General features: G+C 47.8%; 1 protein-coding gene and 1 long non-coding RNA gene across 3 annotated transcripts in view; one reads left to right on the forward strand and one right to left on the reverse strand.

The window, feature by feature from the left end:
- The window catches only part of BCL2 (BCL2 apoptosis regulator), a 165,770-nt gene that overhangs the window by 38,731 nt on the left and 100,224 nt on the right, over nt 1-26,815 (reverse strand). The window lies entirely within an intron of this gene.
- LOC132023973 (uncharacterized) lies at nt 11,083-17,573 on the forward strand. Of its 2 annotated transcripts, none has more exons than XR_009406114.1 (3): nt 11,083-11,298; nt 12,147-12,299; nt 17,441-17,573. It is a non-coding gene; the product is annotated as an uncharacterized LOC132023973 (long non-coding RNA). The 2 variants fall into 2 exon arrangements; XR_009406115.1 differs by lacking the exon at nt 17,441-17,573 and adding an exon at nt 12,537-13,669.

Consider the following 26,815-nt stretch of genomic DNA (forward strand, 5'->3'; position numbering starts at 1 on the left):
CCCCCCCCCCCCCCCCCCCCCCCCCCCCCCCCCCCCCCCCGCGCTTCCACGGTCGAGACACCAAGCTAGACGCTAAGAGGACACACGAGAATACGACACGGTCCTTGCCTCACGACGCTCTCACTCCAGCCAGGGAGACCAACAGCTAACGAATTCCCACGCTGCGATCCAGTCAGGTGTGGTCGAGGACCATGGAAGACGCCCCAGGAGCGTGAAGGCGGGTCTGTTTCACATGGGTTGTAGTGGGCTCCTCTGGCACTTGATTCTGTACTAAATGTTTCTCCTGGTCCCACTGCTCTGGGTTTGATTCTCTTTCACAATTACCTTCTCTCTGTCTGTCTGTCTCCCTCTTTCTCTCCTTCATTTCCTTTCTTCACCCACCATCTATTTGTCTATTGCCTCCCTCTATCTCTCTGTCTATCTGTCCATCTATCTGTCTAGCATCTATCTGTGGAACATTTTAGATCACACAACTTTCTAAGACAGGTTCCTCTTCTTGCTGCCGGGACAGCCAAGCTAGCAAAGATCATTCTGCCTAAGTAAAAGTTGACGAAGGGAGTTTGCAGTTCGCTCTCTGCGGGTCCTAAAACAGGATTGTTCTCATCTGGCTGGGGTGGTTGGGTGGTCTTGCCTAGAGGCAGCAGAGCCAAGCAGAGGACTTTTCAAGGGCTCCTGGACATCCTTGTTTCCCTTGCTGCCAAGAACCCGTGAGTCTCTTTGGACCCTGAGCAGCTGTTACCCTTCCAGTGCTGGGCCTGGCTGCCCAGGCCAGAAGCTGAGGTGAGGAATGGCGGCCCCGAAGGGTACATTTCCATGGTCTTAGAGGTCATTGTTGCAGCTGGCTGCCGTTCTGAGAAAGACTGCCAGCTCCGCACTGAGAATCACACCAGGGTTATAATCATCCATAACTGACATCAAGAGCCAAAAATCCATGAAATGCTTGAACTCAGAATTTTGTTATGTAGCTTGCATTTTCTAATGCCCTAAAGCTTCTGATCTGTTTCCAATTGGAGGGAAATGTAAACAGCTCCTCTCACTGGTGAATTTGGCCTCTGTAGCATAAATTTCCAAAAGTTCCCTCATGTTCTGTTGAGTGAAAAGTCCCCGTGGAAGGACAAGGCTTTCTGGAGGGGGCAGGGGGAGCTCTGCACATCGGTGGGAAGAGGAAAGGTAAATCTGAGGATGTTATCTGGAAACTCTGCCGACCAGTGGTCACTGCGCGTTCTCTACTAGAACCCAGGCCAAACAGCAGGACGTAAACACCATTTCATACACACTGAGCAGGCTTAACTGTCTTTGATTAGAGCTGCTTATTGGCCAACGAGCAGAGTCAAGAGGCCCGATTCTGAGGTTCTGGTTTGCCTTCTTGGATTCTTAAAGTCTGACAAGGGCTTCACGGGTCTACAGGCCTAGGCAGGCACCCAATAAAGTCTAGTGACATTTACTCCCTAGCTGATTCCGGGCGGGCTTCTCTGGAGCTGTCAGCAGCAACTAGCCCTTGTTTTCCAAATTTAACACAGACAGGAGCTGCGTTTTCTTTTCAGGATAGACACCAGTGGACACCACTGAGGTAATTTCAATCCTCTTTTAAATTTTATCTTTGCAGAGAACAGAGATTATCTCTTTTATATTCTTTCACCTTTTTCAATGTAAACCCATATAATCAATGGCCGTATTATGATAATAGTCTCCAGAGGGGAAGCCTGGTATGGTGGCTGAGAGCATGAACACGGGGCTGATCCTGGCTCAGGCACAAACTAGGTCTGTCATCTTGGGCAAGGTGCTAAATGTGTCACTGTGACTCAGTTTCTTCATCTAGAAAGTGGGGATAAGGACAGGACATACTTCATTCAGTCCTTATGAGGGTTAAGTGAGTCATTACATGTAACATGTTTAAAGTGGTACACGGAACACGTGAAGTACTCTGTTAGCTATTAGCATTACCATCAAGAAGGAATAAATCACAGAGCCGATCAAAACCAAGCAGACGAGGCATCTTCTAGGAACCTGGGTTTTAAAAGGGGCACAGTACTACAGAGAAGGGCAGGCATGGCGCCTGGGACAGTATGTGCTTGATGTTGGCGATTCATACCTTGGGCACCTGGGCCCTACTTTTCTTTTGAATTGTTGTTTATGACCTTCACTTACCCTTGCAGAGCTCTAGGGAGGCACATTACATTTTGCTTCCTCTCTGCCTCTCTGGTGTTCAGGGAGAGAAGGCCCAGTCCCCAGCCCCACGCCGGAGGGAATCCTCCACCAACAAAAAGATTGGTTCCGGTGTAAAAACTGTGATTAGCTCTTCCCTTCGTTTTTACTCCTGAAAGAAAGGGCACACCTAGGATCGAGAAAAATTCTGTCGCAGCCTGTATCTTACTGGGCTCCCCGTTAAAACCCGCGAACTCCGAAAACACTAATTCCACCTGGACGTTTTGGGTGTTATTTGTTTAAACATGTTTGTTTTCTTAGTGAAGCTAAAAATATTTTCCCGTGGTGTTTCTGAAGGGACATTTAGACTAAAATAAAAATAAAAATAAATGACATGTTTTAAAAGTTATATTCATCAGACCTGGGACAGAGTACAGAAAGAGGGTGGAGGAAGTGAATGTTAGGACCTGTGTAGTAGTTTTCCTATTTTGGTTGCTCTAAATAGACATGGAAAAACAAATTGAAAGAAAAAAGTCCATCTCCACCCTGTACAAGTGAGGAGTGAAAAAACATTTACTTGTTTTGGAGTTAAGCTTTGAAATAAATTAATACACATCCATATAATAATTTTCCCTTTTATATATCAAGCCCTGTTACTATGAACTATAATAATTAAATGAAACTGCTTTTTTGTACCAGATCTTTTTTCACTGGGTACAGTCTTGACAAATGGAGCAGGAAAATTTCAGAGAGTGGTGCTTATAAAGAAATATTTATTGTAGAATATTGACTATGATAAAATTTGATTTGCAGTTTCTTTTTGAGTGAATAAAAACATAGTAAGAATCTTAGCAAAGAAAAGGACATTAGACCAGGGTTTTCTCCCATGGATAACAGAAATCCTTTACTAGGAAATTTCAGCTTTGGGGAATCCATTTTTTCCTTAAATTTCCAGGCTAAATTTCCTGTGTCTATGAATTTTTCTGGGGAGAAGGCACATAACTTTAATTCTCAAAGATATAGATATGAATATTGATTATATACACACACATTTTATATTGTGGAATTCTGTTAAGAACCACAGAGCATACCCCCTTTTAAAAATGCTTATTGCCTGCCATTTCACAGAAGAGGTCACACTGAGCCACAGATCCAAGTTAAGGGAGACCTTGACATTCTATAGAATTCTGCCATATTATGTCTGAAGTCACCTTCCTCAAATCAAAAGGCCACCATGAGTGGTCCTTCGGACACTTTCCAAGGCTCAAGTACATTTCCTTCCCCAGAACCTCAGGAAGCCAAGTCATCAGCACTCCCAGAAAATGCTGGGTGAGAAGGCCTAAGCTTCAAAGTCGCAGTCATTCTCCTTCGTTGAGCTGCGAAGGATATAAGCTAATTTGAAGATTCTTCATTTGTCAGCTGATGAAAAACTGTATAGAGGGAATGTATTCTAAGTCTGACTTGGGAAAGGCAGCTACTCGAACGCCACGGTGAAATGAGCTAACGGTGTGCCATTCTGTCTGCAAACTCTTTCACACAAATTACTTCCAGGAGTCACATTCGAAGTATTTAAGAGCCAGCACGGGGTGCACCGGGCCAATGAGAGCCGACTCGGGCTGGCTGTAAACAACACACACAGAGGTGCGGAGCCATCCCAGGTGAATTTCAGCCCTGGTTCGTTTCTCTGATGTCCCTAACGGTGCTAAACCTGTGTTGCCAATGGGCTCAAGAAACCTGTGTTGCCCATGGGTTCAAGAAACAGCTCGAAGGTGAGGAAGCTGCGCCCGGAGAGGCTGAGAGGCGGCCAGAACCGGCTGGTCAACAGAACACTAGAGATGAGATTCCAAGCAGATCCTAGGACCCTTGCTCTCCCTCCTCCCACTCTGCAGGTGGGGGCGGGGGAGGCTAGCTTGCCTGGAGCTCAGGCCACAGGGGACAACGAAGCTACTGGGATAGTCCGCAGTCTACCGACGTACACCCACCTTCAGAGCCCACAGGACAGGTGAGCCCTGCTCTCCACCTTTCTGTGGGTCTCGCACCTCTCAGAGCAGAGTGACCTGGGGCTGTCAGTGGCACCAGCTTCGCCAGGATCCTCAGAGCCTGAGACGTGGGAAGCACTCATACCAGAGATGTGACTTAGGATGATGGGAAGGGAGGTGACAGTTGGGGATGGTACGTTCAGGCAAAGGTAAAGCTAAAAAATGATCTCGGCTCCAACTATGGACACGGCCGTTTGGTTGTGAACCTTCCCAGACGAGCCATTCAGGGCGCTCCTGTCAGCATTCTGCATGGTCCGCTGACGGGATATTCCTTTCTGAGGGTGGGGGGCAGTGGCGGGAACGAAATAGAGTGTTGAGAGAAGCTGGCCATACAATCGCTTGCAGGCTAACCAGAGTTTTGCATAATGATGAGACTCAGCCTGAGAAAAGTGGCTCTGTCTCTCACCCTTTCTTCACACCTTCTGGACACCAGAGACCCACACTGAGTATGTGAGGGAGGTTTAGGGGACCCATGGTGGGGGTCAGGCCCCTGGGGACCAGGTTTCTAGAACCTTCCTGCTGTTGACTCATAACAGGAATTTGTCTGCCTCGCAGTGCCCAGCGTGAGGAAGCACTTGCTCAGGAAATGTTTGTTGATTGACTGAATGAGTGAATGAATATGTGAAATAAAGAATGGATGAGTTATAAGGGAATGAGTGAGTGATAGGTATGTCCAAGGACAGGAACACTCAGACTTGGGTACCAAAGACGCCTTTCCTAAGGGCAGGAGTAGTGCTAAGTATTCAGCTGTTCCTTTGTCTAGCCCATCTAATTCTCCTCTACCAGCCTGCCTCTCCAAAAGTGAAGACTAGCAATGAACACTTGACCAAAAAAAATCCCAAACAGCTAACCTGGGGCATGTGACAGCAGGCAGAGCGACCCAGGCAGAGCGGCCCCTCCGTGGCAGTATGGCAGAAGGTCCCCTTGCCATCCTCTGAGCACCCACCCTGGGCCCTCCACCTCCATGCTGTCCCCCCAGCCTAGAAAGCTCTGTCTGCCTCCTCCCTGCTTTCCTCAGTAGCCCACCTAGGAGAGCACGGACAGGTTCCACGCGGCCCCGCAAGCCTTCCTCACAGCACCTCTGTCATCCACCGCCCCTGCCGCCCGCTGAAGGCAGCCTTGGCCTGGAATCTTTGCTCACATTTCAAACTGGATTTCGACCTCTCCAGTGTCAGAGAACCTAGCACCAGGCTTGACGGGTGGCTCTCTGGGGAGGAGCAACAAAGACACTATGGCAAGTTCAGCTTGTTCCCCATGAAGGGTTTTGGCTTTTAGGTTTTTAATGACCCTCACAAAACAGAGCCCTGGTACGACATGGCAGTGGCTCACGGTGGCGGGGGGTGGGGGGCTGGAGAAGTGGGGCGTAGGACGTGTCCAAGGAGTCCAGCTCCCAAGCCGACCTGTGTGTGCGCAGACGGACAGCTGACCATGGAGGGGCTGGTGGGCACCCCTGTCACACGCTCTCCCTACCTCCAGGAAGAGACAAGAGTGGAAAATTAACTCACCCGTCCTTCTCCAAAGAACAGCACCACTGAGCCAGCGTCACGGGCATGTGCACACCGCTCGACATCATTAGCCACGTCTCTGAGCGGACAGTCCCATGTGCTGGCGGGGTGGGAAGAGAACTGGGGGCTCTGGGGCTCTAGTTCTGGCCTAGGTCCTCTATGCAAGGGGCCTCAGGGTAAATCAGTGGGAGACTGGGGGCCACGAAGGTACCCGGCTATGGCCTAAACTACCAGCTAGTTAGTAGTTCTGCTTAAAAATGGCCCTGAGTAACCGAGTTTGCCAATTCTCATCCTTAGGAGATCACCCGCCTGCTGGACATGGGCAGCCAACTAATAGGAAAGCACTCCAAGATTCCAAGAGACTAAAAGGCTCCTAACTGTTGTTTAGAAATATAAATGGCCCTGGGGTGCCTGGCTCAGGTCCTGATCTCAGGGTCCTGGGTTCAAGCCCCTTGCCAGGCTCTGTGCTCAGCAGGGAGTCCGCTCCAGATTCTCTCTCCCTCTCCGTCCACCCCTCCTGCTCGTGCTCTCTCTTTCTCTCAAATAAATAAATCTTTAAAAAGGAAATGTAAATGTCCCTAAATTATAACCAGAGATGGAAATGCATCTAGGGGCACTTTAGGGGTGGGGAACATTCTGTAATTGAGTCTCGGATTTGTCTGGCTTCTCCCAACACACAGGGTGAATGAAAACAGTTTAGAGATGTGGGTGAAGGTTCTCAGAATGAAAAATGTCCATTTCCATCTGAGATTAAAATGCAGTTTGGGAAAACAATTACCTGCCTGGGATCCTGGGAAAGTAAAACTTCCTGGTCTCTCTGCCAAGAAGAACGATTGTAAAACAAGGCCCGAGAATCTCACAAACAAGATTTTAGAATTTTATCCAAACAGCTGCAGTTCACCTTCAAGGATCCCAGACACACTTGGGTCTGATGGATGTTGCAACACCAAGTTTGAGGTCTCCCCGGTCTGGTGCCAAAAGCTGGCCCCACGAGACAAAGACAGAACAGTTGCTCTCTTAATGGGAGCAGAAAACAACCCCCCCTACACACCCACCACCCAACCTCTCTGCTTTGTTGTGAAATTGTCACTGTGCCTTTGAGGAGAGATTAAAATCCTAGCCATGTCAAATTTAAAGGGCAGGTTCCCAGGCAGGCAAGGGAGTGGGGTTTGAGTGGGGGGTGGGAAAAGCCAGTTGCCGTGAATTTACGGAGGATTTGGGGATCGCAAAAGTCACGGGCCTTGACTCAATTAAAATGAATGGAAAAGTACCAGTTCGCAACTTAAAAATAAGAATAAAATAAAGCGGCAAGGATCTTCTGGCTCGTTCTCTGCTTTCACTCTTGAGCCTGCGTGGGAATCCTGGAGCAGGTTTCCCAAGGCACGGCATGGGTGCCAAGGAAGCAGCCTTTTTTTTTTTACCTACTTTTCTGCCCTCGACACACAAAGATTCTGCAGTGGAGAGTGAGGACGAATGGTCCACCCACGGCTGAACATTTCCCGAGGGCCAGGGAGGTGCTCAGCAAGTTGCTGGCGTTGGTGGGGCGAAGAAAAAGAATGTGAGCTCTCAAGGCATGGACAGGAAAGACCAGAGAGTCTGAGAGAGGCTGCCAGAAAGCTCCCTGGCTTGGCACCCTTGCCAGATTCTCAGACTACACAGGACACCCCGCCTTCAGGAAGACAGCTCTGAATACCCCCAGAGACACTGACACTCTCATCTGGTTCCAAATCTTTAGAAGCGGCCGAGCCGGCTACATCTATGGGGTTCCCTCCCCGCTTCCTCTCCTGCTCCATTTGTAAAACAAGGAATGATGGGCCACACCGAAGAAGTTCTCATCCCATGGGCTTGTCCCAGAGAGCTACCCGTTGGGGTGCGGGACAGAGGCTCCCGCTCCACCTAAGGGAGGGAGTGCATCTCAGCCAAGATCCTAGGCCATTTCCAGGCCTGAATATTCCCACTGCTCTTCAGATGGATGCTGACATCGAAGAAATACTCCTTGCTTAAAGAAAGAAATCTTTTGATTCAAGTCATGAGATGGTCATCGTGGGCTCGTCCTCTTTCTGAGAGCACTAAGTGCCTATGTCACAGCTTCGGGTTCTTATGAAGATGACACCAGCTCACGTGTGTGGTGTTTTGAATGGAACCTGGCACTCAATGAACTTTTGACACATATCACAAAGGTATTCTGATGAATGTTTAATGTCCCCCTTCATTCATGGAAGAACTCCAGGGTCCCCAGTTAAAGAAGCCTATGGCGGGCTGTCTATGTTGTCTACCAAGCAAGCACGAGTTTTGACACAATTTAAAAAACCCTTCCTTTGCTGCAACTCTCCTGCCTTCATTTCCCTTTTCTCCTTTCCTCTCCCTTCCAAATACCCTGAAGAGTCCCAGCAGGTATTTCTCCAGCCCCTGACAGGTTATGGAACATGACTTTCAGCAGCATGAAGATGAACATCACGTATAAAGTCGCTCGCCCAATTGCGAAGAGCAGGGGGACAGAGGGCGACTGAAATTCCTCCCCCAAACAGAAGCCCTTGGTGTTGCTTGGAATTCTCGTCCTCAAGCAAAAACTGCAGTGGGAATCACCTCTTTCCCTTTGTGGAATGGAAGTGAGAGCTCGGGCCAGCGGCCTTGTGCTTACAGGGCTCCTCTGGCGGGCAGTGGCGTTCATTCCCCTGGAGGGAGGAGGTGGGAGAGGGCTGCCTGCCTGCCCCGTCTGGGCTCAGTCTCCTCGGTGTTTTCCCCTTTCCCAGGCCAGCCAGAGCCCTGTGAATGATCGCTCTCCACCAGCTAAGTCAATGGCTAGGCGGATCCGCCTCCAAGAAGCCACAGGGATTGATGTTGCCATGAGGAGCACAAGGAGCTCCCACTAATACTCAGCAGACCCCCTTCCTGCACTGGGGCTCCATCGCCAGTGCTCCCTGCCTCTCCAGCCCTTCCGAGAGGGCCGGGTCTTCGGAGCAGGGCCCCTAGAGAAGCTGCTTCCATGGGGAGACACCTCTTTTCCTATTACAGTTACAACAAAGCAATGAGCAGGAAAGCCACCGAGGGTCCTGGTGGGCTCCACGGATCAGCCCTCTCATGATGCCCATGGAAACTTGTCAATGCACAGATTCTTCGAGTCACTGGTCCAAGAGGCTTCTCGTGCCCTTAAAGATAAATATTAACGCCGGGGGGTGCTTGGTTTCGTTTTGCACTCTCATAGCTGATGACTGAAGGCTTGGTATCAAAAGGGAGAGACACACTCATTTTTGCCTCCTAGTCAGAAATGAAGAGATTTTTGCCTCCTTTGGCTGGAGGTTACTAATTTGGAGGCTGCCAGTTTTAGAGTTCATCTCAGTTTGACTTGTAAATAAAGGTGGAATTACCCTGCTGTGAGGCTGCGGGCCCCAACATGCCTCGCAACCCGTTTTCCGTGTTGGGGTGCGGCAGAAGTTCACAGACATCACTAGAAGTTTCGGGAAACTAGGAGGTGGGAGACGGTGAGGCTCAGGTACAGAGCATGTCCTGGGCCTCCTTGTAGAGAAGGCGAGGACTTGGCTTTCCCTTACAGAAAGGCCCTTGGCGTGGGCTGTATCAGAATCACCCAGGGACCTGGTAAAAATACAGACTGGCTCCTGCATGAGCCCAGGCCTCTGTACTTATCGTCAGCCCTCCTAAACCAAGAACTGCAGAACCCTTGCCTTTTAGGAGAGCGGAGAGAAGTCACTGATGAGAAGAGCTGGTGAACTTTTATCAAAACAGAAATATAAATTTCTTCTAATTGCATTATCAAGCTATTATCGCCGACAGCCTGGCATGCGCCCAACTTCACGTCATTCCAGCAAACCCACAACACAGCCCCCTCGGTGGGACCGAGCATCCCTGTTCCACTAATAAGGACTCAGCAGCTCAGAGAGGGTCACGTGAACTGTGTCCAGGGATGCACGGTCAGTAAGCGGGAAAGCCCAGAAGTGTTCTCGCACGACTGAATCCCAGAGCTGCCTCCGTTTTGCACGTTCACCCCCCAGGGGCTGGGCGGGCACGTGGCTGTCCTGCAGGGGAGCTGGAGGGAGGCGGGACTTGCTGGCTCTACCACCGGCCCCACCGCACCCCGGCAGCCTTAGTCGCTCCCCTTCTTCCTGATTCCGTCCTTCTCCCTTGTCTTGCTTTGCCGTCACCGTTTCTCCTTTCTTCAGAGAAGCTATGCTCAGTCTCAGTCTACGTGGTGACGTCACTCAGAAGGTTCTGAGGGTCACCTGCTGAGCGGCTGGTGGACCTGGTTTGGGATGTGGCCTGGACATCAGGATTTTTAAACACTCCGGGCCATCCGAGAGGGGTGCCGGGGTTGCCCGGCTGGAGAAGCATCCGACTCTTGATTTCAGCTCAGGGTGTGATCTCAGGGTCGTGGGATCCAGACCCATGCCGGGCTCCTCGCTCAGCGGCTCATCAGGGAGTCTGCTTCTCTCCCTCTCTGTGCGCTCTTTTTCTCTCTCAGGTAAAGAAATAAATCTTTAATAAATAAATAAGCAGACAAACTCTCCTGCGTGATGCTCGTGAGCAGCTAGGATCGCGGAGACCTACTTCCTTGAGGCCCGCCGGATGCAGCCCGCAGAACCAGGAATGTCACCTGGACACACCCGGGCCGAGAAGGTGGTTGACCACACGCCCGCTGTCATAAAGAAAGGCGCTGTGAAGAAACACGAGGCAGCCTCCAGTGACCCTCATATTAGCTGAGATGATACCCGGATATCCTGGAGGCACACGGAGCACAGGGAGTGAGGATCCTGACACCTCAACGGGCAAAGTGTGGCCTGGCTGGTCTCCGCTGGGGACCAGGTGACGGCCACAAGTTGGGCACAGAGAAAGAGAGCAGCAACCACAGCCGCCTGCATCTTAGCCCCCTTGAAACAAGGGGTGCCTGCGCCCATCCTGCTCTCCTGGTGAGCCCCATACCAGAAAGGAGACCTTAAAACTAGCCTTACTGGTCCATTCTGCAAACCAGCTCCCTGGTTTCATCACACACACACACACACACACACACACACACGTGTGGCAGAGGATGGAAACTTTTACACCAAGCCCTGCTTTGCACCACTCTCCTTAAGGCGGTCTTTCAGACTGTTACCAAACCCCATGTTCCTACCTTGGGCATTCGCCTGAGGACAAGAGCAACTCACTGCAAAGCACAGTGCGCACAACATGGACTGTGGCCCACCGGCGACGAGCTGGCTGGAGACGGAGCATTACACAAACAGCTGAGGCTTCCGCACCCCACAGAAGTCAGGGGACGGCTGTGGAAAGCACACACTGTATCCCCAGCTCTTGGCACCAAGCCTGGTGCATGGAGGTCACCACTGAAGGAGCAAATGCGTGTCATACTGAAGGTGGAGTTTAAACCCACTCCTAGCCACAGACAAGGAAACTCTGAGAAAGGTTAACACGCAGAACTTTCTACGGGGAGCACGCCCAGCCGGCAGATCAGGGTGCAGACGGGGTAAGGGCACCCCGAGTGCAAGCCACCAGAGAGAGCCAGAAAAGACCCCTTGGGACGCCCCTGTGCTTGGCTCTGGGCCAGGAATGAGGAAGAGCAGAGCAGAGCTGGTGTGTCTGCTCCCCCGGCTCCCCAGGTGAGGAAAGTGGGCCTCTGGCGGAGCTCGTGTCCGGGGACCCGTCCCAGATCCCAGAAGGCTCCCTGTGGGCTGTGCCTGTGCCGCGTCGAGGTGGGTGCACGGAGATGGCAAGGGACAGAGGCGTCACTCACTTGGCTTAGCACAGCTGTTCCTCCTGAGAGACAGCTGCAGACGGGGCCCCGCGCTTGGCCACCCGCTCAGCTGTGCCTGTGGGTACCTCGGAGATTTGGGGCAGCTTCTCAATGAGAGGGTTTCCAAAGGCGTCAAGAGTTAAACCAACTCGGGAAAGGTGACGGAGGACAAGGGGTGGCGTGCGGGTGGCCACGTGCGCAGCAGGACTTCAGAGGAGGATACCCTGGTCGCCCTCTGCGTGGGTGGGGGGCCCCAGAAGCGTGCCTGAGATCTCGGCACGGACAGCTGTAGTCCCGCAGTGGGAACAGTAAACATGCGCTGGAGAGGCTCCCTGCTCTCTTCTCTTTCCCGTCTCTTGTGTACTTGAAGCGGTGCGACTTGTTTTAGCAAGAACAACTCTGCTCCTCTGTTATCGACTGACTTGGAGCTTCTTTTGAGGGGGGTGCACCGTGAAGCATGGGCTGCAGGGCCCTGCCCCTCTCATAGGCACCGTTCCAGGTTTACACTGGCACAGACATGGGGCAGCTGACGCAGGAAAGAGAAAGGCACCTTAAAGAAACAGAATGGACAGGATCCTGAAAGGTGTGACTACATCTCAATGATGCATTCAGGGATGACTACACCAATCAGAACAGAGGCTTGTCAGCTGCTGTTCCGTCAGCTGGAAAGGCCACCATTGGCAGTGTTCCCGCCAACCTTTCTCCTTCTCTTAGGAATAAGTGTGTGACATCATCTTGGTGCCATTCCCTCGACCACCAACGCAGTCTCCTAGCTTCCTTTGTTCAGACTCTGGGCTCAACACGTGACCTCAGGTCACCTGACTTCCCAAGAAAATCTACCCACAGAGAAACCAGGGGCTGGGGCAGGTAAGCACACGTGTCTGCTTACAAATCAATATGCTGGCACGGGGGTGTGAACACCGGGCGGGGGGGGGGTGGGGGGCACTAATGGGAGTCAGGCCCTGAGAGACGGATCTGTCTTTAGGGAATGGACCCACCCAATCTTTGAAAAACCAAGATGAGGTTCACACCCCGTACGTGGTGAGTCCCAAAAGTCACACTTCACAAGTCTCTTGGAGTCCCACTCTCAGTCTTCCCATGCAGGTAGCCCAACACACTGTAGAAGACCTTTCATGGCTACTTCTTGAATTTAGATACTTTTCTGGAGCGAAGACTAGATTCAGAAACGACCAGAGTTTCACAGGGCTTGGAGGCTGTGCATAATTTTCACGGGCAAGGAGAAGCGAGCATCCGTTCTACCTCTTAGCTCCGTGGGAAATTTCACAGCAGCCGTAAATTCTGGTGTTTATTCCTTCAACCATCCCTGATTCTACTAGGATCAGACTGAGTTTCAGCCAGAAGGGTTGCCCAGAAGGAGTCTGAGAGATGCCTGCTCTCAAAGAAATAAACCAAACACTGTCAGTGGCACAAAGAAAGACGCAGGCCACGCCGATAAAGGAGTGAGCCAGAACTGGGCGGAAGGAATCTCAGAAGGCTTTCTGTGAGACGTGTTCTAAGAAAAAGCTGCTCTGTCTGTTGCGAGAAAAGGTGGGGTCTTGAAGTCAGATAGACTTAGCCGTCGTTTGTAACTTCATAAGGTACGGACGAGGCTGAGCAGGGTGGGAACAAGGGAGGCGCTCGAGAGATGGTCGTGAAACGCGCGCGCAGCCGGAGAAAGAACAGCTTCTGCTCGTTCTGCATCGCACGCGATGCTCACTGTCTCACCGCTAACGCTCATTTCACTGCCGCCACAAGCGCAGGAGGTGGGGGCCACTACTGATCCCACTTACTGATGAAGAAACAAGGAAGGCCCAGAGAAGTGACTTGCCCAAGGTCAACACAGCGGGGATCTGGATCCAGGCAGTCTGGGTCCTGCTTTGGAATATTGACCATGTCCCTGGCTTCTACCAATATATTTGCTCTACTGCCTCTCTTCAAGTCTTATTTGTTATCAGACAAAATCGTCAGAACATCTTCAATTTTTAGGATGAATACTGAAAACGTCATATATCCCTGGCTCGTCAGGGAGTGGCCATTGGGTGCCATTTCTGTTGCTCACTCAGTGATCTATCCGAGACGCTGATGTGTACAGACCCTTTTTGTCTCAGTTAATATAAAACACCATATAAACATTGACTCAGCTGCCGAGCCTGAATAATAAATCACCACTAGACCAAGAGCTAAAATAGCATTTGATTTTCTCTCCGCCTGAGCACGCTATCTATTTATATTTTGCTTACTTCTGTGGAGTTCAAAGTGCTTTATACACATTTCATCATAACTTTGCTTATGTCGATTTATTGTCTTTATTACATACATGTGACTAATATATCCAAAAAGACTTCATATTTACTACAGGATTCTCAGTTTTCAACTAGCTTTTTTATCTAAGGGATTTACTGACTACATTTAACTTATAATTAGTGGAAATCTGCTGACAATTAGAAGAATCACATTTTGCTGGTTCTTTTTTTAACTAAATTCATTTTGTACATGATATGACCACTCTTGTCCCTGAATAGTAAACATGTATTATTTCTTTTTTTTTAAGATTTTTAAAATTTATTTTATTTTGACAGAGAGATCACAAGTAGGCAGAGCAGCAGACAGAGAGAGAGGAGGAAGCAGGCTCTCCTGCTGAGCAAAGAGCCCAATGCGGGGCTCGATCCCAGGACCCTGGGATCATGACCCAAGACGAAGGCAGAGGCTTAACCCACTGAGCCACCCAGCCCCACCCCCCCCACAACATGTGTTATTTCTTATCCTTCACCATTCAATGTATAACTGACTTTGAACTGGAATAGATCTGTCATTTTAAAACCTCAAGTACAATTGCCTTTTTCACTCAGTGGACTTTCTGAAGTTCAATATACATATGATTCTTGTTTTTTCAGGTTAATGAGCACATTGGCACACATACATGTTCAAATGTGGTCTTCATCTTTTCAGTTTTCATATTCATGGGCAAAAAATAAATTTAGATGATAAGGCAGAGTAAGGAAAAGAATGTGGAGAAAGGCTTCCTTAACTGGCTGGAGGACAGACAAGAGCCCCAAATTCTGGTGTGTACAAACTGCAAAACTAGGTTTGTGCATTGTGAGGGGTTAACAGAACTTAAGATTTAGAAGCAGGCCTTAGTGTCCAATGCATAAAGAGAAATGAAACAAGAGTTGTCATTTGATGTTTCTGTTGGTGACACATAAAAATAGCCCAAATGCTTAGCCTCTAAGGCTGGGGTATTCTGTTTCCTTTTGTCGTGCCCTCATGTGAATACCCATCTTCATTATTGAAAACAGAAACGTCAGCCTTAAGCATTTCCTTGTTTTAAAAAACAGGACATATGGGGCGCCTGGGTGACTCAGTCGGTTGAGGGTCCGACTCTTGGTTTCCGTTCAGGTCATGAGCTCAGTGTCGTGAGATTGAGCCCCACGGGCTCCTAGCTCAGTGAGAGTCTGCTGGAGATATTCTCACTCTGCCCCTTCCACCCACTCACACGCATGTGAACCTGTGTTCTCTCTCTCTCTCTCAAATAAATACATAAATCTTCAAAAAAGATAAGGAGAAGGATGTTATGCTGACTGTTCCTGTCCAGGAACCAGCAGTTCTTCCCTTCCACAGGCGTCCCCTAAGGTTTTGCCCTTGCCCAGCTGTGTCATCTGCCAGGATGAATTTAGGAAGATGACACAGGTAGGACCAGCCACGAGAGACAGGAGTCCTAAACAGCCTCAGAAGCAGCGGTGTTGGAAGGATGTTTAGAAACAAAACCACTTATTCTAGGAGGTTCTGTACCCTGATATTATGGGCCTTGAACCAGGTCAAGGAACTAATCTGTAGTCAATATCCTCATTCAAAAGACAAGGTCAGGCCCTTGGAGACTCGCAGCTTCACAGATGCTGCATTCTCTTTTACCTCCGGGCTTCTGCACATTCTGTTCTCTCTTTACAGGTAACTGGGCAATTTTATTATTTTTCCTGTAGGACTGAGTTTAAAAAACATTTTCCTAAGACTGGACTGGATTCCCTATTTGGCAGGCACAGTCCCATAGCTCTGCCCACCCCCACTGACCTTAGAACGTTGCAGGATCACCTGAAGACCAGGTCTCAGGGAAGGGTTGAATGGAAGAATGGATAAGGGGGGCAGAAAAGCAAGGAAGGGAGATGGAGGCTTCGAAGGGGCTTTTTTGGTCCCTCTTTTAAAGATTTTATTTATTTTTATTTGGCGGGGGGAGAGAGAGGGAATCCCAAGCAGACCACCTGCTGAGCACGGAGCCCAACGTAGGGCTTGATATTATGACCCTGAGATCATGACCTGAGCCACGAAACCAAGAGCCACCAGGCACCCCGGGAAAGCCTTCCTCTGACTGTGTCTGTGACGTGTCTGCAGCCACCCTGCGTGTTCCCGATGGAACTGCGGCAATCTCGTAAATCAAAACCAGGCCAAGCCTAAAATTAGTTCAGCTAAGAAAAATTACATTACTTGAGTGTTTCAAAAGCAGCTTTTGCTTTTTCAAAATTTTTCTTTGTTCTTTATCTCAAGAAAAGAAACCACGGTATGGCGTTCAAATCTGAATCAGGTCCAACCCTGAAGGCAGGAGCAGCGTTCAGATGGAGGGCTCCACTTGGCCCCGCTAACGCAGGGCTGGCATTTCCACTATGGAAATATCAGCAGAATCAAACGGGCTTGGGAAGTTTCCATTAGCTTCATAGTTATATGTTCAGAGTTCAGACAAATGTGAAGCACAGAATAAGTAATAACAATGGTGAATGGAATGTGCTAGAAAGCAAGAAAATAGCAAACAAAGCATGTGTTCTGTTACATATTTTTTCAAATTTATCTGTTTCAACAACAAAACAGACTTTGAGAAATTAATTCACCAGTGCCATACCTCAGAACGGCATATGGAAGTAGCATGGTCTTTGGCGGTAGGCCGTCGATGAGAGCTAGCTCCCATACTTCTGGCTACACACCGTTGGCAAGTTACTTAAGTCAGTGGGTATAGTCTCCACCTCTTCACCATCTCTCAGGATATCGTGAGGTTTAGAGAAAATATAAGTGCTTAGCACCTAGTTCAGTAATACTGACCAGTGTGATCACCATTGTCTTTGACACCATTGGTTGAACAATAAAAACATCAATTTGGAAATTATGAATGACTCTAAGCTGGACTAAAGTTTAATTGTTTATGTGATATGCATAAGGGCTGAAGAAATAAATTATAATGCAAACCAGAAAGTAGCTAACATACTTAAGACTGACAACTTTTAAGCATTTTAATAATACCCATTTTACTATAAACAATATGCGTATGTCAATGATCTTCTTTTGTATTACTTTAGGTCATAATTATTAATCTTAATTTTTAATACTCCATAATTATCCAATTATATTATATTACTAAAACAGTATTTTTATATTTTTGCAGAAAAATCTATGTATGTGCATGTATATATATCCATCTAATTTTTTTTCTCATCTGTGAAATCGTACTCTCCATGCAGACTTCAACTTTTTTACTCTACCGTGATCTCAGACATCTTTCTACCTGACTTTATGAACATCTATCATGTTTTTTGATAGCCGTATTTAATTTCATAATATCAATTGACCATCATTTAGCCAGCCCTCTACACACATATTTCTTTTTCTTCCCCAGTTAGTTTGTTTTATGCTTCTGCCACAAAAACAGGGTCAAACAATGCTATGATGGATGTCTTTCATATATATAGGGAAAAAAAACACTGGAAGTGAAATTGCTGAGTATTTTCAAAACTGAGGTCAAAATTGCCCTCCAAAAATTCATGAGATTATACCTTCCTTTAATGGTGTGTGTGTGAGGGGGGGAACCCCCCAAACTCTGTTTTACACTTGCTTCTCTTAATTCTCTCTCTTTCTAGACATGCCCCAGAGAAGAAGGTACAACCTGAGGTCATAATCTTAACTGATTTAAATATTTACCCTTTTATATTTACCCTTACTTCATGATAGTCTATTACTTTTCTCATCCGTAGATGCTTCCTTTGGAAATGTAAACAACGCTGGAGGTCAAGAAGGTTCTCCTCCTAGCTTAGGTATCTACGTCTTTCCAGCCAAGAAGGAGGCCAGGAAGAGCTCTCCGGCCCCCAAAAGAAAAAAGCTACAATAAATCAAACCAAATCACAGGCAAACGCATCTAAGTTACCTTGCACTTCTCAAGGTTTCTCCGTGTGTTAGTCTCAGCACTGGGTACTTCACAGACATTATATCACTTTAGGGTCTATTTGTAAGTATTTATAAACCCAATAAAAGCCTCACAGATTACCTGAGGAGACGTGGAAAATGGCCGTCCTTCACCTCTGGTGACGGTGATGAAGATAGCAAAGCCTCTCCCCGCCATTTTCCACTCTCCCAGCCCCCACCCCAACTCTCCCCAAGGGCAACACAAGTGCCCCTTTCAGCCAGCAGTAACAGGCCAGGCTTCTATTGGCCCCCAAATCCTAATAACTGCTGTTTCCCTTGATAACCCGAGGCTTGGTGAGATCCAGAAATATCTTTTTTTTTTTTTTTTAAAGATTTTATTTATTTATTTGACAGAGAGAGATCACAAGTAGGCAGAGAGGCAGGCAGAGAGAGAGAGAGGAGGAAGCAGGCTCCCTGGCAAGCAGAGAGCCCGATGCGGGACTCGATCCCAGGATCCCGAGATCATGACCTGAGCCGAAGGCAGCGGCTTAACCCACTGAGCCACCCAGGCGCCCCCAGAAATATCTTCTGACCATTGAAAGAGATGAACAGGTGTTTGGTATGGTTTTGGTGTCACATATAGTTTGACCTATTTGAGTTCAATAAACACTGGCCATAGAGAAGTGGTCTTTGGGATACCTCCGGGTGGAACAGAAAGTTGAATTAAGCAGGACACCCCTCTCTTCTTTCGGCTAACTAGAGAACTAACCGTACTTAAGTCTTGACGTCACTCTTGCTCTCAAACTGAGCACAAGAAGAGATGCTCCCCTCCCAAGATAAAAAATGTGAACAAGACTATTACCCTACTCAGAGTCCAACCCAGCTCTGTCATACACGCCCTGAAGAACGATGTCCCGCTTAACAGCTGCATCACTGAGGTTAGACCAAAAAAGTAATTGGTTTGGAATGTAGAGCTTGCCGGCAAGACGCTACGCCGCAGTGTATTCTCTTTGATTCGCTAATGCCGAGACACCCGAATATATGAAAAGACATTTTTTCAGAAAGTTTTCCAAATATCAGGTTTTTGAAACTCAATCTACATTTTCTCCCCAAATTAACAAGACTCCCCCCACCCAAGTACAAACATGTTCCATAAAGTATCTGAAGCCAAACACCAACATTCTTGCGGGCCTGAGTGAAGCCCACTTCCCACTTTCAGACAGCAGGACCATGACCACCAACCCCTTGGGCAGGATTCTCCTTCTGAAGGTCAAGTCCCTGGCAACGGCGTCTGAGCTCGAGAAACGATGGGGCTGCCCCCAGAAAATGAAACCACTTTGAGAATCTTTATTTTAGTAACCATAAATCCCCTTGATCTGTCTGTGACAGGCCACTCTTCCACTGAATTCGACTTTCTAGCCAGAAAAATTTTAGTGAGATTCCGGTATATTCAGAAACAGGTCATTTGTATTCAAGAGCGTCACTAACTTACTCAAATGAAAAAGTGCTTTTCGTGTGTGTGAAATACATCAAACTCTCTGTAAGCATCTGAAGCAGGTTTCTGTGAAATCACTTGCTGCGGGTACCCGTGCACAGCGGCTGCTTTCTGAAGAAATGAAGTCAGCCTTGGAATTTGGGAGAAGCCCTGCAGGTTTCTGATGCATTAAGTAGAGATTCTGAAATCGGTACCAGAGAGTAAGGTTTTAGGACAGTTCGTTTGCGAAAGTTAAAACAGCAGTGGGCTTGGGTCCCCTGAGGACAGGCTGTTCCCGTGTAATTAACTAATCACTGACCAATCAGAAATTGCTAAATATCGAGGTGAAATGGGAAATGAAAATAAAAAAAAAAGAAGAAGAAAAAGAAGAACTAGTTTTTCTTTTGCAATGTTGAAAAATCACCTGAAAGTATAGTTGTGACATTTAAGTCACCTGCAATCTGGGTGCCTCCTTCCTTCACTTGACAACTGTCCATTCAACTACTACATGCTCCGTGCTCTAGGGGCTGGGGATGTTGTGGCAAATAAGACAGGCATGGCCCCTGCTTTCTTGGAGCTCAAAAACATACACGTAAAACACTGACTGCGTAATATGAAAATACTCGGCGAACGGAAGTGGGGTGACAAGAGAGGGAAGGTCTGGGTGAATCAGGGGGAGCTTCTGCGAGGAAGTGACATTTCAACATTTGAAAGGCCAGAAAGAGGGGCACTGTGACCATCAGGAGGAGTGCGATCCAGGGAGAGGTCACAGGTAGTGGAAGGACCTGAGAGAGGGGTGAGCTGGCTGGGCCACAGGATCAGGGATTCAGCCCGTGTGGCCGGTGAGCCAAGGACAGGTGTGCACAGATGAGTTCAAGAGCTGTAAGTTGGATGGTGGCCCAAGGATGATGGGAAGTATTTTGGGTGATAGATAAACCGACATACACCCCTTCCACAAAGTCCCCAAACTAGAGAGGTGACCAAAGTCTGTGGGGAGGAGAGGACCCGAAGCAGCCGACACCCCCCGAACCAGCAGCGAGGCTCTGGGGAGCCCTGATGGCCGCTGGGTTCTTGCAATGGCGTCAGCACGACACCACAACCACAGCACGTGCCATTACATCAACCCTCGTTCGGTCAAGATCCAAGTCAACAAAAGACCTCTCTCTTCACCCCTCAACCAAGTCCCAGCTTCCAGACCTAATCCAGCCTCTCGCTCCTTGACCCTGAAATCCCACCCCGGTCTAGCCTCTGTGTTCAGATACACCAAAAGGATAGGGTCCCCAAACACTGGCAGTTGCCACACTTCCCTGTTCACTACTTCTGGGGACCAAAATGCAGGGAACTATCCTTGACACGCTTAATGTGTCTCATCCAAGAAATGAGGCTCAGTAATTTGGCAGCTATCATGGGCCCGTTTCATGATACAAAGAGAGAAACTCCCGAGTACCGGTACCCCATGATGAATGTCACACTCAACCATTAAAGACCTATTTTTAGCAAAGTCAACCACTAAGCTCTGAGCCAAATGAAAGGTCATGTGTTATCCGAGAAGCACATGTTATTGTGGTCATCAAATGGCTGATCTGGGGGGAGGTGTCTGTGGAAGATACTTGTTATGAAAGTTGAGAGTACTAGAGTGAATGCGTACTAGAGTGCATACGGTGGTTCAGAAACGTCAACCAACTGATATAAATGGTGAAGGGAACTTGGACTTACAGCTTAGTCTCAAGTGACATTTCAGGTGAGTCCAGTGACATGATCTTTCTCTCTTTTTAAGATTGACTTATTGAGTGAGTGAGTGACTGACAGCAAATACACGAGTGGTGGGGTGGTGGGGCAGAGGGAGAGGGAAAAGCAGTCTCCCCGCAGAGCAGGAAGCCCGACTCGGGCCTCGATCCTGGCACCCAGGATCATGACCTGAGCCGAAGGCAGACGTTTAACCAACTGAGCCACCCAGGCACCCCCTGACATGACATTTCTTGATCTCGATTATTAACATGGGCAAAAATGTGTGTCAACTTATTTTTCCAAGATGTGGCCATATAGCAAATACACAGTTCTAAATGCATATGACCACATCTAGAACGGTCCTGAAGACACCAGAGTAGATTTATTTCCTTGCTAGCGTGACCTTGAACAAGACTGATTACATTCCCAAGCCTTGGTTCCCCATCTGTAAAGAGCAGTGATAATCATATTCATCTTTCACAGGCATCCAGCCCAGCACACGACAAAGCTGCAGACATCCAAAAAAATGTCAGTTCACTTTTGCTTTGGCTTTCTGCGCCCAGGGTCATCCCAACTTAGAGCAAGCAAAGTGTTTTAATCTTTTGGATACATTTATACACATCATCCAGTGCCATATATGCCACAAAAGGACTAGAATGTCTGTCTGTTCAAAGCTGTAGCTACAGGACCCAGACAGATGCCCGCATGAGAGCACAGGCTCAATCAAGAGGCACTGAATAAATGAATGGGAGGTTATAGTGACATGAGGTTGAACGTGAACGAGAAATCATCTTCATCGCTGACTTGCCCGTATTTTTGAGAGAAGAGATGTATTCGGACATGCATTCAGATAATCAACTTAGACATGCAGCCATCTTACTGAATAAAGGCTCAAATCCTCTATTAAAGAGAGCTTCAACTATATCCTTCAGCCGCAGAGCATTTATGGGAAAAGTCCGGACCCAAAGACTCACGGATCAGCAATGATCCCCAGCGAAGCAGGAACCCACGGCTGGTCAGAAACCTGGGCATCGGGAGTTGGCCGGGCCACTGACAGGTTGTGGGGCTTTTTGGGAAAGTCATTTAATACGTGCTCAAACACACTTCGGTTTCACCAAGTTTCAATGACCTACACTGACCTAATTTATCTCTAGAAGTTCAAAACTCGCAGTGCCTGGGACGATGGCGGCCCGGGCTGGTACCCACCCACACGGCCTCGCTGCTGTGCAAAATTACGTGTATCGAAACCGCCGATGAGAACAGCGGGCGAACACCAGGACAAACAATCCACTCCTCTAGCCTCGTTTCAAGAAGCATTGCTCCCAATTGCTCACATCGGGCATGCCTCGATGGGAATCATTTGCAAGTTTCAAAAACGTGGAACCTTGAAAGTAAAATAAGGAGTTCTACCTTCAAAAGGGAAATTAAAGACCTGGAGCAGACCGCTGGGGACCTTTTTATTACACCTGGATAATGGCTGGTATTATTACTCGATCCAGCAGTGTGTTCTTATGAATAGGCTAACACATACCCTTCAGCTATAAAATAGTGCTTTAGGATATAACATGTGGATTCAGATACAAAATAAAATAACTGTTTGTATGGTCGCTTTTAATGAAAAGTCTAGAATCATGCCTATTTAACAAACTTCTATTTTTATAGAGCCTGCCTATGAAAGCCTGCTTAAAAAAAAAAAAATGCAGCTATGGGTGGTCTCACACCCAGGAGGGGCACAAGAATCCTTTGTCAGACCATGTGTCTTAATTTTGGGTACGGAAAATGTGGTCACCATAATTATAAGCTTGGGAAAGCAAAGGGTTTTAAAAATTCTGTGCAGGAGGGGAGTAATAATTCGTTAGCATTCAATAAAACTGTAATTCAACCAGCTTTTAGGTAGGTAGTAATCAACATTAAAATTATAGCACTTGACAATTTTCGATTTTACCTGATGGCGATTTGTTGGAAGTGTCTCATTTCCTTGACGAGACGTACGTTCCTTGGGAACAATTGCCATGTTTCCCTTATCCCTCCAGACTCACCCAACCTGGTACATGGTTTGTTTTTTGTGTTCAGTGAACCACAAAGAATGTTTCAGGAACAACCTCAGGAAAATCAGGCGAGAAATAATTCAGGGTAAGAGGAAATCAATGCGTAACTTGTTTAAACACTATTCTCTTAGGCTTCAAAATATTTCAAATACGTAACTTTAACAGGTTCAGCTACAGAAAAAGTTCGTTTCTGCAGGTTTGGAAATGGGATTTAGCCAAGAGTCAATACTAATTAAGTTTCGGTAAAGGAGGCGGGGGAAGGGTAGTGGTTTAATTTAGTCACTTGGTTACTAAAACCTTTTCTCTGATTAAAAGGCATCATTGGGGTCAAACGACACACATTGGAGAAGATACAACGTGAACCTTTCTCCCTCCATATGGTCTTTTTGGGCCTTGAAATGAAAAGATCAAAGCCAAGCGAGTCCGTGGAAAATTAATGAGAAGCTGAGCATCACACGCAGTAAACACGCTTAGTCAAGCCAGGCAGCAAGAAGCGCACGGGGCCTTTACCACACAGGAGAGAATGTGAACCGCCTTCCAGAAGGCTGGGCAGACAGGAGCCTGGTGTTCCCACCCCTGGATGCATCACAGCTATGGGCTCCTTTTTTTGGCTAAAAAGTTACATTTCTCAGATTTCTGAATTCACATTTTAACCTCCATTTCCTCTTCATCATTAAAATAAACATATAATCATTTATACAAATCCCCAAACTTGAGCATCTCAACCCTATCTCCTGGGCTGTACTTCACGATAAAACCCAATCCTTTTTTGAATCTATCTCCTTCACAGGTTGTTCTTTCTTAGAATAGAAAATTGGATGATGATCAACACCCAGTGAGGGAAAGTAACTTTTTTTTCCCCAGACAGGGAAGAACATTTTGGTTTGGTGACACGCGGCGACCAAATTCATAGGTGAAATCGAGTCTACCGGGTATGAAAGGGTTTGGCTTCTTCTGGGGCGGCTGCGGAGGCCAACAGTGTGGCCTTCGGAGGCCAGTCTAGCCCAAGGCCCAACCCGTCCCTTCCGAACTGTATCCCTATTGACAGATCATTCACTTTTCGGAGCTTCGGTTTCCTTGTCCGAAAATGACGAACAATTCTCATACCTGCCAGCGGGTTTTTAGGGCTCAGAGGGGTCAGGTAAGCATTTAGCCCGGGGTCTGTCACATGGGGAGAACCCCTCTCTGGGGGCTGTCCCCATCAGCATGTGCTGCTATAGTCTGTCCTGCTCCAAACGGGCAAGATGCCACTGAATGCTGAACTACTCCTTCATTTTCCACAAAGTTCCTCAGGGGCGGCTGCCTGGGAGGGAGGAACAGTGCCTGGGAGGTGGCTGTCCCCTCCAGAGTGGGCCTTGTGCTGGCTCACATCTGGTAAATCAGAGCAAACAACAGGCCGAGTCATGGAGAGGAGGGAGGGAAGCGGCGGGGGGGAGGGGGAAGGGGGGGAGGGGGAGGCGAGCTTTCATAAGATAACGTAATAGTCAACCTAGCTTCTTCATCCTTCTCCAAGGATCACTGACTATTTTAAATTCAAATGAAAAACCACTATCGGGCAGATACGGAGAACCAAAATGTGGAGTCTGTGAGCCGGCCCTCTTTGCAGGGGGTTAACAAAGAAGTGCCAGCAAGCAAAAGACTCAAGTCTTGTCTGCCTTCCTCGGTCTGGTGCGGGGCTTTTTCCATGGAAAATTTCTGTTTTTTAATATTGGGTCATGAGGTAGATTTTATTTGAGCTCTTCAGGTTTCCTGGTCTTGAGTTTGTGAGAAAGTGGTTCTCTTTGCTTTAATAACAAAGCAAAGTGGTTTCGGGATGAGGAAAAGGGAAGCATGACGCTGAAGGAAGGTTTAGCCTGACAATGCTGCGTACCTGCGTACACACACACACACACACTCATAGACACACACACAGACACAAGCATATACATACACACATGTAGAGACACACACAGCCACAGAAACACACACACAGATGTACTGAGACACACACACACACACACACAGATATGGAGATACAATACAGACACACACAGACACACAAACACATACACATGTAGAAACACACATGCACGTCCAGCTAGGCCCATCTGGAATCTTCCGTGGTGAGATAAGACCGAATCTTATCCTCCCTCCACTTTCTATCAAGAAAACCCTGACATTTCCAACTACACATGGGTTAAAAATGATAGTGAGAACCAAAAGCAAAACAATTAACAAAAGAACACTACCAAAGAGAGAGAGAGAAAAAAGCATCTTTTTAAGCAAGTAGGTCTCCAGTGAAATATTCAAGGGCCAACTCAAAACCTTTACTGTTTGAGAAGCGTGCATCTCCCTGTATTCAGACATGTTCCTGTTTTGTTTGTTTAGGTTTATTTTTGCCTTCGTTCTGCGGGAAGCCTCACAGATATGACGGGGTGATTTAATTCTGTACAAACCTCGCCTCCCTAAATTCTTAGAATGTAGATAGATACCACTACCGGTATTCTTAGAGTTACACAGCCTCTCACACCAGCTAGAGCAAAGCAGAGCCCGCATTTCACTGGAATCCCTCCTCGTTGTTCTTTGCAGGTTTTTCCTCCACAACACACAGGAAACCAAATGTGAAACACATTGCAGATTCTGATAAATGGGTTTCTAAGCCATTCTCCATGGCTGGCAAGACACTGATGGACCTATACCCAAAAAAGGGAGATATGACTCATCCTTTACACCTTGGAGAGGAAAGTAAGAGTCGAGACACTCTTTTGGCAGGTGTCAAAATGTTGTGATGACTTGTATCTTAGCATCAGGCTGAAGTTTCCCTATCAGGCCATCTGCACCTTGAGTAGGTAACACATCACGGTAAGAAAGTCCATGTTTTCAACCAATGCTGATGTTGAAGACTTTCTGTACAATGGCCAAAATGCCTCGAAACCCAGATTCCTGAAAGTCTCTCTGAGGACACTAATCGATTTGTCCTTATAAACTATCCCCCCTTTCCTATCACCCTGACGGAATGTCCCTGGGGTGACCAAAGGCTAGTATGTAAGTAAATGAAGTAGATGACCCTATGCGGCCTTCCTGAATGAGTGGTTTTTAAAGAAGTTTCTTTAAAAAGGAAATTAACATATTCCTTCATTCACTGAACCTTCGTTAGAAGATTGGCAGCACGTCTCTATGACTACTGACATCATGAGGAGTCAGAAGACCTGGCCCTGCCATAGCACACTATGAGACCATGGAGCCAACCGTCCTGTGTCTCAGTTTACCCATTTCTAAAATGGTGAGGCCCGGACAAGATGGTTTCTCTTTTTAAAATTAATTAACTGAAAGAGAGTGTGCATGCGCAAGAGTGGAGGGGGGGTGCGGGCAGGGAGGGAAGGGGCGGAAGGAGATGGAGAGAGAGAATGCCAAGCAGACAGAGCCCAGTGTGGAGTCCGCCACGGGACCGGATTCCACAACCAGCAGATCATGACCTGCGCTGAATCAAGTCAGACGCTCACCTGACCCAACCACCTAGGCACCCTGACAAGACGGTTTTTAAGCCCACCTTAAGCCTTAGAATTTGGAGAGCACACATCTATGTGGATTCTGCTCTATACAATTCACCTTGATGGAGGCCCCAAAGGAGACAGACATGAAAGACCCCATCGGGTTGGGAGGGTCACTGCTTGGCTGTATTCCCAAGCTTCCGGCATACCTGATGTTGACTGGGCATCAAAGTTCTGTCTTCCTTGAAAATGAATGCCTCCCTCTGAAGTCGAGAGATTCATCAAATGGGGTCCATTCTCATCCCCACAGGCTTGGCCAAAGCAGCCTGCCATTCGCCTGCACTTGACATTTCTTCTGCAATATGGTATTCATGACCCGGCACCCTTAGGAGCTCTCTCAGCAAGTACAAACCTTGGCCTGAGCTGCCATGTTTCAGGAATTCTAGAAAGTGAGGTGGTTCCTGATCCATGCAGCCTGCTCTGCTCCCCAAAGTGTATCCTTTCTCT

The sequence above is a fragment of the Mustela nigripes genome, chromosome 8 (assembly GCF_022355385.1).
Source record: "Mustela nigripes isolate SB6536 chromosome 8, MUSNIG.SB6536, whole genome shotgun sequence".
In the NCBI taxonomy this organism is placed as follows: domain Eukaryota; kingdom Metazoa; phylum Chordata; class Mammalia; order Carnivora; family Mustelidae; genus Mustela; species Mustela nigripes.